At 39.7% G+C, this 12699-nt stretch overlaps 1 long non-coding RNA gene across 2 annotated transcripts in view; it reads right to left on the reverse strand.

The window, feature by feature from the left end:
- The window catches only part of LOC103881229, a 32782-nt gene that overhangs the window by 7061 nt on the left and 13022 nt on the right, over window positions 1–12699 (reverse strand). For both annotated transcript variants that reach the window (XR_001898948.3, XR_001898947.3), the window contains exon 2: window positions 5943–6004. This is a non-coding gene — a long non-coding RNA (uncharacterized LOC103881229). The remainder of the gene's footprint in view (window positions 1–5942; window positions 6005–12699) is intronic.

The following is a 12699-nucleotide window of genomic DNA, read 5'->3' on the forward strand; positions in this document are numbered from 1 at the left end:
TCATTTTTCTATCCATTATTGAAACCGGAGTATTGAAATCTCCAACTATTATTAGGAAATCAGGGGGAGGTTTTATTGTCGTTATTGTTGTTTTGAGACAGGATCTCACTGTGTTGCCCAGGCTGTAGTGCAGTGACCATTATAGTTCACTGTAGTCTTGAACTCCTCGGCCCAAGCGATCCTCCTGCCTCAGCCTCCCAAGTAGCTGGAAGTATAAATGCACACCACCATGCCCAGTTTTATTGCTTTATGTAGAGACAGAGTCTTGCTATGTTGTCCAGGCTAGTCCTGAAACCCTGGCTTCGAATGATCCTTCCACTTCAGCCTCCCAGAGTGGTAGGCTTACAGGTATTAGCTACAGCATCTGGCCTCAACTATTATTGTTGAATTGTCTATTTCATGCTTTTTTTTTGTTTGTTTGTTTTTTTGAGACAGAGTCTTGCTCTGTTGCCAAGGCTGGAGTGCAGTGGAGTAATCTCAGCTCACTGAAACCTCTGCCTCCCAAGTTCAAGTGATTCTCCATCCTCAGCCTCCAGAGTAGCTGGGATTACAGGTGCCTGCCACCATGGCTGGTTAATTTTTTGCATTTTTAGTAGAGATGGGCTTTTGCCATGTTGGCCAGGCTGGTTTAGAACTCCTGACCTCAAGTGATCCACCCACTTTGGCCTCCCAAAATTCTATTTCATACTTCAATTTTGCCAGTTTTTGCTTCATGTATTTTGGCATTCTGTTGTTAGGTGTATATATGTTAGTAATTGTTGTATCTTCTTAATAGATTGACCCTTTTATCATTACATAATGTCTCCCTTTGTCTCTAGTAATGCTTTTTGTTTTGAAGTCAGTTTTATCTATTAGTATAGCCATTCCAGGTTTTTTATGGTTGTTGTTTTTATGTATTTTTTTTATCCTTATACTTTCAGCTATTTGTATCTTTGAATCTAATATGTCTCCTGTAGATAGAATACAGCTGAATTTTGTTTTGTATTCACTAGACCAAGTTCTGCTTTTTGCCTTTGGGTTGGATTGTTGAATACATTTGCATTTTAATTTCATTAATTTCTTTTTTTTTTGAGACGGAGTCTCACTCTGTCACCCAGGCTGGAGTGCAGTGACATGATCTTGGCTCACTGCAACCTCTGCCTCCTGGGTTCACGTGATTCTCCCGCCTCAGCCTCGTGAGTAGCTGGGATTACACGTACTCACCATCACGCCTGGCTAATTTTTGTATTTTTAGTAGAGATGGGGTTTCACCATCTTGGTCAGGCTGGTCTTGAACTCCTGACCTTGTGATCTGCCCCCCTCGGCCTCTGAATGATATTTTAAAGTTACTTTTGAAAGTTGTGTTCTCAGTTGCTTCAGGGCCTACAATATACATCTTATCAGAACCTACTTTAAACTTGTACTGACTTGATTCTAATTAAATACGAAACTTTACTCAGATATAATTCTAATCCTTTTCCACCTTTTTTGGGCAATTACTGTTATAAATATTATGTCTATATATATTACAAACTCAATGATAACTGGACATAATTATTACTAATTTAACTTTGTATCTTTTAAAGAAGGTAAGAGAAGAATGGAAAGCAGGCATCTCTTTATAGAGTTTGTCACCTTAAGTTTCCTATTGCCCTGTCTGGTTCTCTTTATTTTTTCCTGTGGATTTGAGTTACTCTGGTACCATTTCCTTACTTCAATGCAGCTTTGTTTACATCTGCCTTCTATGTGCTGTAATTGCCAAATAGATTATATTATATTATAGTCCTTAAACTACAGTTACATACATACTGTTTTATGTAATTTCTTTTTATGTGAGTCAAGGAAAAAGAGGAGGAGAAATGTGAAATTATACTATCTTTTGTAATTGCAGGCATAATTACCTTTACTGGTCACCTTTTCTTTTTTTAATATGGCTTTGAGTTACCACCTTGTTTCACCTGCTTACAGCTGAATAATTATTTCTTGTAAAGTGTATACACTAACAACAAATTATCTCAGTTTTTGTTTATCTGGGAATGTCTTTATTTTATCCTCATTTTTGAATAATAGTTTTCCTTGATATAAGATTATTAGTTGACAGACTTTTTTTATTTTCAGCATTTTAATATGTCATCCCATTGCCTTCTGGCCTTCACTGTTGTGGTGAAAAGCTGGCTGTTAATCTTAGGATTTCCTTGTATGTGATGAGTTATTTTTGTCATGCTATTTGCAAGATTTTCTTTTGGTCTTTCCACATTTTAAAAGTGAAAAGTGAGTGTGTTTATCTTACTTGGAATTCATTGACCTTCTTAGAGGTATATGTTTTCTATCAAATTTGGGACATTTTCAGGCATTGTTTCTTCAAAAATGTTTTCTGTCCTTTTTCTCCTCTAATTTGGTGACTCACACTAATGTATATGTGGGCGTCCTTAATAGTGTCTCACATTTTTCTGAGACTTTGTTCCTTGTTCTTTATTCTTTATTCTGTCTGTTTTTCAAACTGAATTATCTCAGAAGATCTGTCTTCAAGTTCGATGTTTCTTCTACAAGCTCAAATCTACTGTTGAACCGTTCTAGTGAATTTTTGATTTCAGTTATCACAATTTTCAACTCCAAATTTCCACTTGGTTATTTTAAATAATATCTGTACTTTTATTGATATTCTCTATTTTATAAGACATTGTCATCACACCTTCTTTTAATTCTTTAAGTATGGTTTTCTTTAGCTCTTTTAACATATTTGTAATTGCTTTCTTAAAGTCTCTGTCTGCTTAGTTTATCATCTGGGTCCTTTTGAAGTTAGTTTCTATTTCTACTAATTCTTTTCCTATGTATGGGTAACATTTTCCTGGTTCTTAGCATGTCTCGTAATTTTTTTGAAAACTGAACATTTTAAATAATGTAATAACTCTGGATACTGATTCCCTCTCACCCCACCCCAGGAGAGTGTTGTTTTCCTTGTCATTTGCTTATTTGTTAGGTGATTAAGCTGAACTAATGCATGACATCTCTTTCCCCTGCAGTGTGCAGCCTCTAATGTCTCTGCTCAGATTTTTTCCCCCTTGATTTTATCTTTTAACCTGGATACCTACAGATTGTCCTTGGATTGGCATAAGCAACTTACTGGTCAAAGGTTGTGCTTCAGTTCTCTTAGCTAGTTAGATTTGTACTTTAATACTGGATGTATGTGTGATTTGTAAACTATTGTCACAATTCATGGAGTTTGTTTTTATTTGTTTCTGTCCTACATTTATCCAGTGACAACTAGCTTGAAGATTCCCTCTCTGATCATTCCTAGGAGGACAAAGCTTTGGGCATGCACACAGTATTCCAGAGAGCCAGGGATGACTATGATTATTTTTAAGCCTGACTTCCTAGGAGTCATCCTGGTGGTAAAGTAGAATATTGTGTAGTCAGTACTTGCTCATGGGGTTATATTTAAGTCACTTGTGTTGATGAGTCTGTGTGCAGGTTGGGGAATGTTTTCAAGTCTGTGCATGCCTTGCTCTGATTGCCCTGAGTGGGTGCAACCTAGCACAGGTACACAACTTTCCTGTGTTATCCCAGAAGAGCTCTTCTTAGTTATCTCTTTGCTGTCTCTTGGTTTTTCTGCCACTTTATTTGTGGCAGAGCTATCAGCTTCCTCTTAACTGTTCTCCGCAAAGATCTTCACTGTTTTCAACAAGGCTTTTCTCTATTCTCTTTTCCAAATAAAATCAGTTCCTCTGGCAGAGCTCTTTGTCCTTACGATCTGCCTTTCCTTCTGGGTAAAAATCCTATACAACTGCAATGAAGCTGAAGATAGAGACATGCTTTATCTAATGTGGCACCCCCACCCTATAAGTGGACATGTGGGCAGGGTTAGCAGCCTGTGATCTTTTGGACTTGTTCCTTCTGGTATGGACCCTTTATTTTATGAGTTGGGATAGGGATGAGTTGTGGTCCGAGTATTCTTTGTCTGCAATGCCTGAGATAGAGCTTTCACTTATCAATAGTGACTGGAAGGCAGAATAGAGACCCAGTTCTCTCAGCCATGGCTGTCCAAAATTACCTTTCTTCTGCAGAATTACATACATTAAATACAACTCTTTTTAATTACATATATTACATACACTAAAATAATTTGTCTGCAGAATTACAGAGATTCTGCAACATGGTACTGAGGGTTAGGGGTGAGAATTTCTAGTGGCCTGCCCTTTCATGGTGAACCATGACCCCAGACTGAGAGAGAAAGAGCCGCTGTCTTCTTGGCTGCAAACACTTGGAGTAGAACATTTGTAACACAGAGTTGGAGGCAGAGGAAAGAGTAATGTAGCTGGTTGCAGCTCAAATGCCACAAACTGCCACTGTTCTTAACAAAATTTAGTAGACTTTCTTGAATGAATGTTTCTTCATTGTCATATTCCCTTCAGACAATTTCCAGATACTTTGATTTTTTAAAAATAGTTTTCATCAGTTATATCACTGTTTTGCTGGTGAGAAGATCCATGTAACTCCTGAGCCATCATTTTGGAAGTCCCATCTCATCCTCTTTTGCTATTTCTCTCCCTGATCAACAGTTGGTGGGAGGAGCATGAATAAGCAGGAAGTCAACAATCAAATATCTCCTTTGTGGAAAGTTCTCTTAAGCAGTTAGATTCATAGAAACTATAGATTCTATAGAAACTCATAGATACTATAGATTTCTATATTATATATTATGGATTATTAGAAATAATAGGAGAATTTACATTCTAGGATCTTCCCATCCTCTGTATCTTCAACCTCTTGAACCATTAATGAGTAGTATTAAGTTTGAATATGTTAAGTACAGTAGGTGTAAGCTGTAATTTTTTTGAGACTAAAATCAGCTGATTAATCATGGAATTAATCTAATTGATTATTTCAGTATTCCTAATAAATCTGATTTTAGGTTTGTCAATAAAAATTTAGGGTAAGATTAAAGATCAAGGGAAGATCTATAACTTCTAAATTAAAAAAAAATTTTATGTAAGTAATAAATGTTTACCATAGAAAAAATAGTTTTAGCTCTGCTTCTCAAAGTATTTTGATTGTTTAGGCTTTCATTCTAGCTAATACTCACTCCAGCTTTGGTCTAGATAATAGTCACTCTACATTTGTTAAATCTTAACTCTTTTCATTTTCTTTCAATCATAACTTACTGGTTAAGAATTTAGACTCAGAGTTGGAGTCTAGTAAGAAACACTCTAGGTATTTCAAATGGGGGAGTTAATAGAAGAAAGTGCTGGAAGCGCTGAAGGAGTAAAAATGAGACTATGAGATAACTGAGAAATTAGCAACTGCAGGAATCTGCTACCACCCTAAGGCTGGAGCAAAAGAAAGGAAGAAATTGCTGTTACCAGTCCCGTCAGGCATTCATCTCTATTACTGCTGAGGCTTGCTATTGCTGCCAGAGCCACTAACACATGACCAGGGCCTGCAGCTGCCACCACTGCTACATACTGCTTACCAGCAACTGTAGCCCACAGCTAGTGCTGCTCAAAATTGCCAAAGGACACCACAGTCTGTAGCCATCAGAGGTTGTTAGAGGAAGAACAGTGGTTTCTCCCACCTCCCATCAGTGCTTTCCATTGGCACTGAGAGTTTATTGAAAGAAAATGTTGTTTACAGGGTCTAGAATTCAGGATTCTCATAAGCACCTCCTGACATGAAGCAGAATTTTCTGCTGTGATGGAAATGTTCTATAATGTGTTGTCTGATACAATAGCCCCTAGTTACATGGGGACTATTGAGCCCTTGAAATGTGTCTGAGATGACTAGGAACTAAATTTTAAATTTGTTTAATTTAAAGAGCCACATGTGGCTAGCGGTTTCCATACTGGACAGCATAGAGTTAGCATCTATGATGCAAAGCAGATAATGGAAGTATGAGATTGGAGCTAGGAGTAGGCAGGCAAATGATTGGCAGAAGATCATAATGCTCAGACAGACATGGCTCTCACCCTGGCTCTGTCACTCACAAGCTGCGTAGCCTTGGGCAAGTTCCTCAATTTCTGGCGGCCATCTGGAAAAGTGACAATAATAATAATACCTCTTAGGATGAAAGAGTTATTGGAACAACTAAACAAGATGATGCAACTATTCTGCAAAGACCTGACTCATGGTAAGTGCCCAATAAATGTTCATTATAATTATCACTTAAAAGAAATACTTTCAAAACTTTGATCATGGTGAACAGAGTAAGAGTTTGTCTTCTAATGTTCCTTTTAGCTATAATTTTGTGAATGTACTTGCTAAATATTTTCTTTCTCCCTCTTTTCTGTGTTATTATCTTTTTGTCTAGCTGGTAATTTCAATGTCTTCTTATTCTTCTTATAGTACGAATCATTTTTCCTTGACTTAATTGTCATACATTATGGAAGTTTCATACTATTATGGAAGACTGACTTAATTATCATATGTTATGGAAGCTCATGATTATGTCAAAATAATGTTTGTTGGATCTGACACCATGATATAAGTTTTCTTGCTCTTTGCTCTTTTGTTCCCGGGGTGATTTTTCTGACACCATTCTGACATGCTAAGACTTTAATCAGAACACATAGCACTGTATGTTTATGTTGACTTTTCCTTGTCATATGCTTAAAGATAAAAAAGAGTTATATATATTTACAAGTATTTTATAATAGTTCTAATACATTTCAGAGGCTTAATTTATTAAGAAATGTCATATTTTGTGCCAAACCTAGACATCTCTCCCACAATCTCTTTTGTTCTTTCAGTGGTTTAAGAGAATAGATGAGCATCTAGAGATCTCTCTCTTAGACAAATAATGTTGATACAGCCTATATATTGTCAGCTTCTTAAAGAACAATATTCTAATTGAAATGACAGGAATTGCACAAGACAGAACCACTCTTGCAACTGTGTTAAAGAAGCACCTTTGTTTAAGTCAGAAACGGTTCTAATGAGACACATCTGGGAGTGAAATTATTTTCTCATGGGGCAAAAAACAACAAAAAAAATTTCATTGCTCAACTACATCTTGGACATAGTATTTTTCTTAGATAACTTACAGGGAGCCTTTGGAAAAAGAAGAATAAACATAAAACAATGCTGAGTCCTAAATGGAACCAAACCCAACAATAACAAGATGAGCTGCATGCAGCTGCAGTGGGCTGCTATTCATAATATGTGATGGCACATCAGGCTTTTCACCAAAGTCAGGCAATGTTGTGTACTGCACTGAATTTTTCCTGTGGATCCTCTATTAACACTAGTGGGAGCTCTTTACATTAAAAAAGTCACAAGTCCCACAATTGTTCTGCAATCCTCTTCTCATATTAAATCTACTCATCATGTCTGGGGGAGTTATCTTTAAGGAAATCATTTGCCAAGACTCAGATTTTTAAAAAATATTGTAAGGCACTAGAATATGGAAGTGAATAATTTGCTCCAATCTTCCTTTCTACCTCCGAACAATATGTAGCCAGCGAAAGGAAATTAGCCCGTGGTCATTAGTGCTTTTCAAAACAGACTATCTAGTTGCCTGCCCTTTCAGTTACAGCTGCTGTGATGCCCTGTATTCTGTTTAACACCATTCTGTTTAACTCCTGGCATAATGCCTAGACAAAGAGGGCAATTTCTTTCCAACTTTGACCTTCCAGACAGTCATACTTGATCATCAAAGCCAGGGTGGCCTGGCACATTCCTAGGTAGCCAAGATGCTCACAATTATGGGATTATTTCATCTGGAAGGGCTGTGAATTTCCATTTTCATGCACTTTCTACACTACAACACTCCTACATAATTCTATTTCTGATAAAGGAAGTAAAGGAACAATCTGGAAGAAGCAATTGCTGGGCTATCAGATACCTGGGGACCACAGAACTGGTCCCCTTCCTTACACATTGAGCTGAAGACTCCAAGAGCTGGAGTGAATTGACCCATTTTCTTCTGATTCTTTCCAGGGCACCGTGCTGCTCATAACAAAAACGCATTGAATAAAATGCACAGCTTCCACTTAGTGGAGAGTGGGCAGTGCAGGGACGCACTAGGTGTCAGGCACCAAGCTAAGGGTTATATATACCTTCTTTCTTATAATTCTCATACCAAAGCTTTGAATTCTTCGTCTTGTTTTACAGACTTATACACTGAGGTTTGAGGGTTTAAATAACAGAGTTAGTAAATGACTGAGCCAGGATTCAAATACAGATAAGTCTGACTGCAAAGGCCATTTCCTCAAACCACTATGCTATACTCTAGTGTATATGCAGAACAATACTCATTCTAAAGAAGAAAGTGTTGTTCGTTGGGCACAGTGGCTCAAGCCTTTAATTCCAGTACTCTGGCAGGCTGAGATAGGTGGATCAGCCGAGGTCAGGAGTTTAAGACCAGCCTGGTCAACATGGCAAAACCACGTCTCTACTGAAAATATGAAAATTGGCCAGGCACAGTGGCTCACTGAAATCCCAGCACTTTGGAAGGCCGAAGGGGGTGGATCTCCTGAGGTCAGGAGTTTGAGACCAGCCTGGCCAACATGGCAAAACTCTATCTCTACTAAAAATTTAAAAATTAGCCAGGCATTGTGGCGGGCACCTGTAGTCCCAGATACTCAGGAGGCTGAGGCAAAAGAATCGATTAAACCTGAGAAGTGGAGGTTGTAGTGAGCCAAGATGGCACCACTGCACTCCAGCCCTAGGCAACAGAGAGAGACTCTGTCTGAAAAACAAAAAAGGAAGCATTGTCAAGACATGAAGAATATTTTGAGACCACAACAGAAGATGGTGAGATCACAGAAAACATATCCAGAATATTATTATCCCTTAATAATAATGATTAATAGCTACCATTAACTGAGTCTCCAGTATAGGCCAGACACTTTATATTTGTTATTTTATTTAACTATCGCAATCTCCCTGTGAGGTAGGGATAATCATACTCATTTTTTAGGTGAGGACACTGAGAATTAGAGAAATTAAATAACTTTCCCCAGTCTCACACAGTTGGCAGATAGTAAAATGAGGCTTAAATCCACATCTAAGTGACTTGAAGCCCCACACCTTACTTACCTTAAGATGCATTCCTGACCCATGGAAACTGCTTAATATATATTGAGCACATGAATAAATAAAGGACCATGAATAAACAGTGGCTGGAATGGAGCATGTATCTGTTATGTAATGCCCATGTTGGCCTTGATTAGAAGCTCTTAAAAACAAACGAGTAACAAATACATGTTTTGTTTTGCTCCAAAAGGTATAACTGGGACAAATCAGTGGAAATTGCAGACTTCCTGTGGCTTCCTGTACAGGAACCTGGCTTCAAAGAGTCCACTGCCTGAATGACCTTCAATTCTGTGATTCAGATTCTGTGAGTCTGTGTCTCTACAAAGGGATAATAAGGGAAAACATTCCCACGGTGAGAGCTGCCTAGTAAAACAGTGACCTACCCATTTTTGAAGATGTTCCAGGTACATGACCACATGCCAGAAATGTTGAACAAGAAATTATTAAATTGTGTAGTGTAGACGATTGTTTGGAAGATGGCTGCAGTTATTCCCTTCCCTTTACGCGTTCTCTTTTGTAAGATGACTCTTAAGCTCCTCCCATTGAGAGGTGGTATTTCCCCACCCCTTGAATCTGTGCTGGCTTTTGACTGGCTTTGCCCAAAAGAATGCAGCAAAAGACATTTCATGCCAGTTCTAAGTCTAGGCTTCAAAAGGTCTTGCATAGTTTCAATCTCCTTTTTGAAACCCTGAGGCTACCAAGTGAACAAACTGTAGCTAGACTAGCCTGCTGGAGGATGAGAGGCTACATGGAAGAGAATAGAAATGTCCCAGTGAATAGCTAGCCAACCTCTAGAAGCAGAACAACCTAGCTGCCTTGTAGCTCACCACATATTCATGGGCAAGCTCAGTGGAGACCAGAAGAACCAACCAGTTGACCCATAAACTCAAGGGCAATAAGAAATGGTTGCTGCATGATTCTCATAGGCACCTCCTGACATGAAGGGAAGATAAAAGGAAGGCCTGATGTCCCTGTCAGAATAGTTCATGCCACTATCATCTGCCTGTATGTCAGAAGGCCTCCAGGGGCTTTCCTCAATGGACATAGTAACATCCAACATTAATTGGGCATCTTACTACTTGCCAGGCAATAGTCTTAGTGTTTTGCACAAATTAATTCTTAAGCCTCACAACAAGCAGCGAAAAATTGATTATTGTTATGAAACTGATTTCACAGATATAGAAACCATGGCAGAGAACTTAAGGAACTTACCTAAGGTACAGAGTTAGTAAATGCCCAGCCCAGTAATGGAACCCAAAAAGTCTAAAGCCACAGCTCTTGCTATTAGCCACACCACACTGCCTCCTGCTAGCCGTCCTAATGGGAAGATTGTGTGCAGGGACTATACTTGCACTCACAAAACCTAGTAGTTGCATTTCCTTATTATTTTCACCAGGCTTTCTTTACAGAGTCTGGGATGTCACCAAATATCTTGTTCATTTTCCACGTTTCTCCCACCTGAAAGTCATTTTCTTACTGCCTATTTCTGCATAATCTCACTGTTAAGCTTGAAACCTAGAATCTATGATCAGGAGAAATGTTTTAAAAGACTCATTACCGGCCGGGCGCGGTGGCTCACGCCTGTAATCCCAGTACTTTGGGAAGCCGAGGCGGGCGGATCACAAGGTCAGGAGATTGAGACCATCCTGGCTAACACGGTGAAACCCCGTCTCTACTAAAAACATGAAAAATTAGCCGGGCCGGGCGCGGTGGCTCAAGCCTGTAATCCCAGCACTTTGGGAGGCCGAGACGGGCGGATCATGAGGTCAGGAGATCGAGACCATCCTGGCGAACACGGTGAAACCTCGGCCTCTACTAAAAAATACAAAAACTAGCCGGGCGAGGTGGCGGGCGCCTGTAGTCCCAGCTACTTGGGAGGGGCTGAGGCAGGAGAATGCATGTAAAACCTGGGAGGCGGAGCTTGCAGGTGAGCTGAGATTCGGCCACTGCACTCCTCCAGCCCCGGGCGACAGAGCAAGACCTGGGCCTCAAAAAAAAAAAAAAAAAAAGAAAAGAAAAATTAGCCGGGCGTGTGGCGGGCTTGCAGTCCCAGCTACTTGGGAGGCTGAGGCAGGAGAATGGCGTGAACCCAGAAGTGGAGCTTGCAGTGAGCCAAGATCGCGCCATTGCCCTCCAGCTTGGGCGACAGAGCAAGATTCTGTCTCAAAAAAAAAAAAAAAAGACTCATTACCAAAAACATGGGAGCAAGTAGAAGAAACACTCCTTTTCCAAAAGAGAATTAGTTCTCCAGTATGAGAGTTTCCATTCTATTCACAATTGGAAATGTGTGTAAATCAGGTTTAAGAAACATACGAGACAAGCTTATGCAAAAGTCTTAAGCAGGGAATCAAATGCTAAATAAAATGTTAAAAAAGCAGGTTTAATAATCATGCCTGACATCCAAGATGGGTCAGGTTTTTTTTTTTTTTTCTCCTAGATATAGTCTCCCTGAAGCTCAAGATAATTACAAAATGTCTTAAACCCCTGTTTTTCTTATTGAATACAATGGACTGCCAACATTTCAACTACAGTTAAACCAGCCCAACAGGAAAAAAGCCAAGGAATGTGTCTATTCCAACATTTTCTGCAAAGTCTGGTAGTATATAGCTCTCTGTTTTGAGATATCTTAAATGGAAATTCCATTTCCAAAACTGGATGAAACATGACCAAGATATATACACTTTTCTAGAAATTTCTTCTGCCTTATCTAATTTCCCCATTAGAGGAGGCAGTATCATTTATTTCCCTGCCATTGTGGGTTTTTTCTGAGATACCTCTTGGGGCCCTGGTGCAGTTCTCCCCACCCCTAACACACACACACAGAGTACAGCTTAGTAATTGTTAATTAATGTGGGGCAGTGGGAATCCCCTAGGACCCCCATCCCCACCCCCCGCCCACTGCTAGGGATTTGACCACTGCCTTTAGGCAGAGTAGTGTCAATGCCTGTGTGTCTGCACAGACCTTGCTTTTATTTCACCCACTATGTAACTAATGTTTTAGGAAACTCTGGTAATTTCAACTTCCTCTTGCCCATGCCTTTTTAAGGTCCAGATAGGAGCCCCCAACTCCTTCCACCCTTTAACCACCAGACTCTCAAAAGCAAGATGTCAGTCTTGTTCTGGGAAGTTTTCATGGAATCCTTCCTGTCCCCTCCTCCCCTCCTCTCTCCTCTTCTCTCCTTTTCAACTGTATTTTTTTGAGAAGCTTTAGGTTCACAGCAAAACAGCAGAAAATACAGAGATTTCCCATATCGCCCCCTGCCCTCAAACATGCACAGCCTCCCCGACTATGAACATCCCCCACCAGATGGTACATTTGTTATAATCCATGCACCTACATTGATACATCATTATCACCCGAAGTCTGTAGTTTGTGTTCACTCTTGATGTTTTATATTCTGTGGGTTTTGACACATGCACAATGACATGCATCTGCCATTAGGTATCTTACAGAGTAGTTTCACTGCCCCCAAATCCTTTATGCTCTGCTTATTTATTCTTCTTTCCCTCCTAACCCCTGGCAACCACCAAACTTTTTTTTTTTTTTTTTTTTTTGAGACAGAGTTTTGCTCTGTTGCCCAGGCTGGAGCGCAATGGCGCAATCGGCTCGCCGCAATCTCTGCCTCCCGGGTTCAAGCTATTCTCCTGCCTCAGCCTCCTGAGTAGCTGGGATCACAGGTATGCACCACC

Source organism: Papio anubis, chromosome 8, assembly GCF_008728515.1.
Source record: "Papio anubis isolate 15944 chromosome 8, Panubis1.0, whole genome shotgun sequence".
Classification (NCBI taxonomy): domain Eukaryota; kingdom Metazoa; phylum Chordata; class Mammalia; order Primates; family Cercopithecidae; genus Papio; species Papio anubis.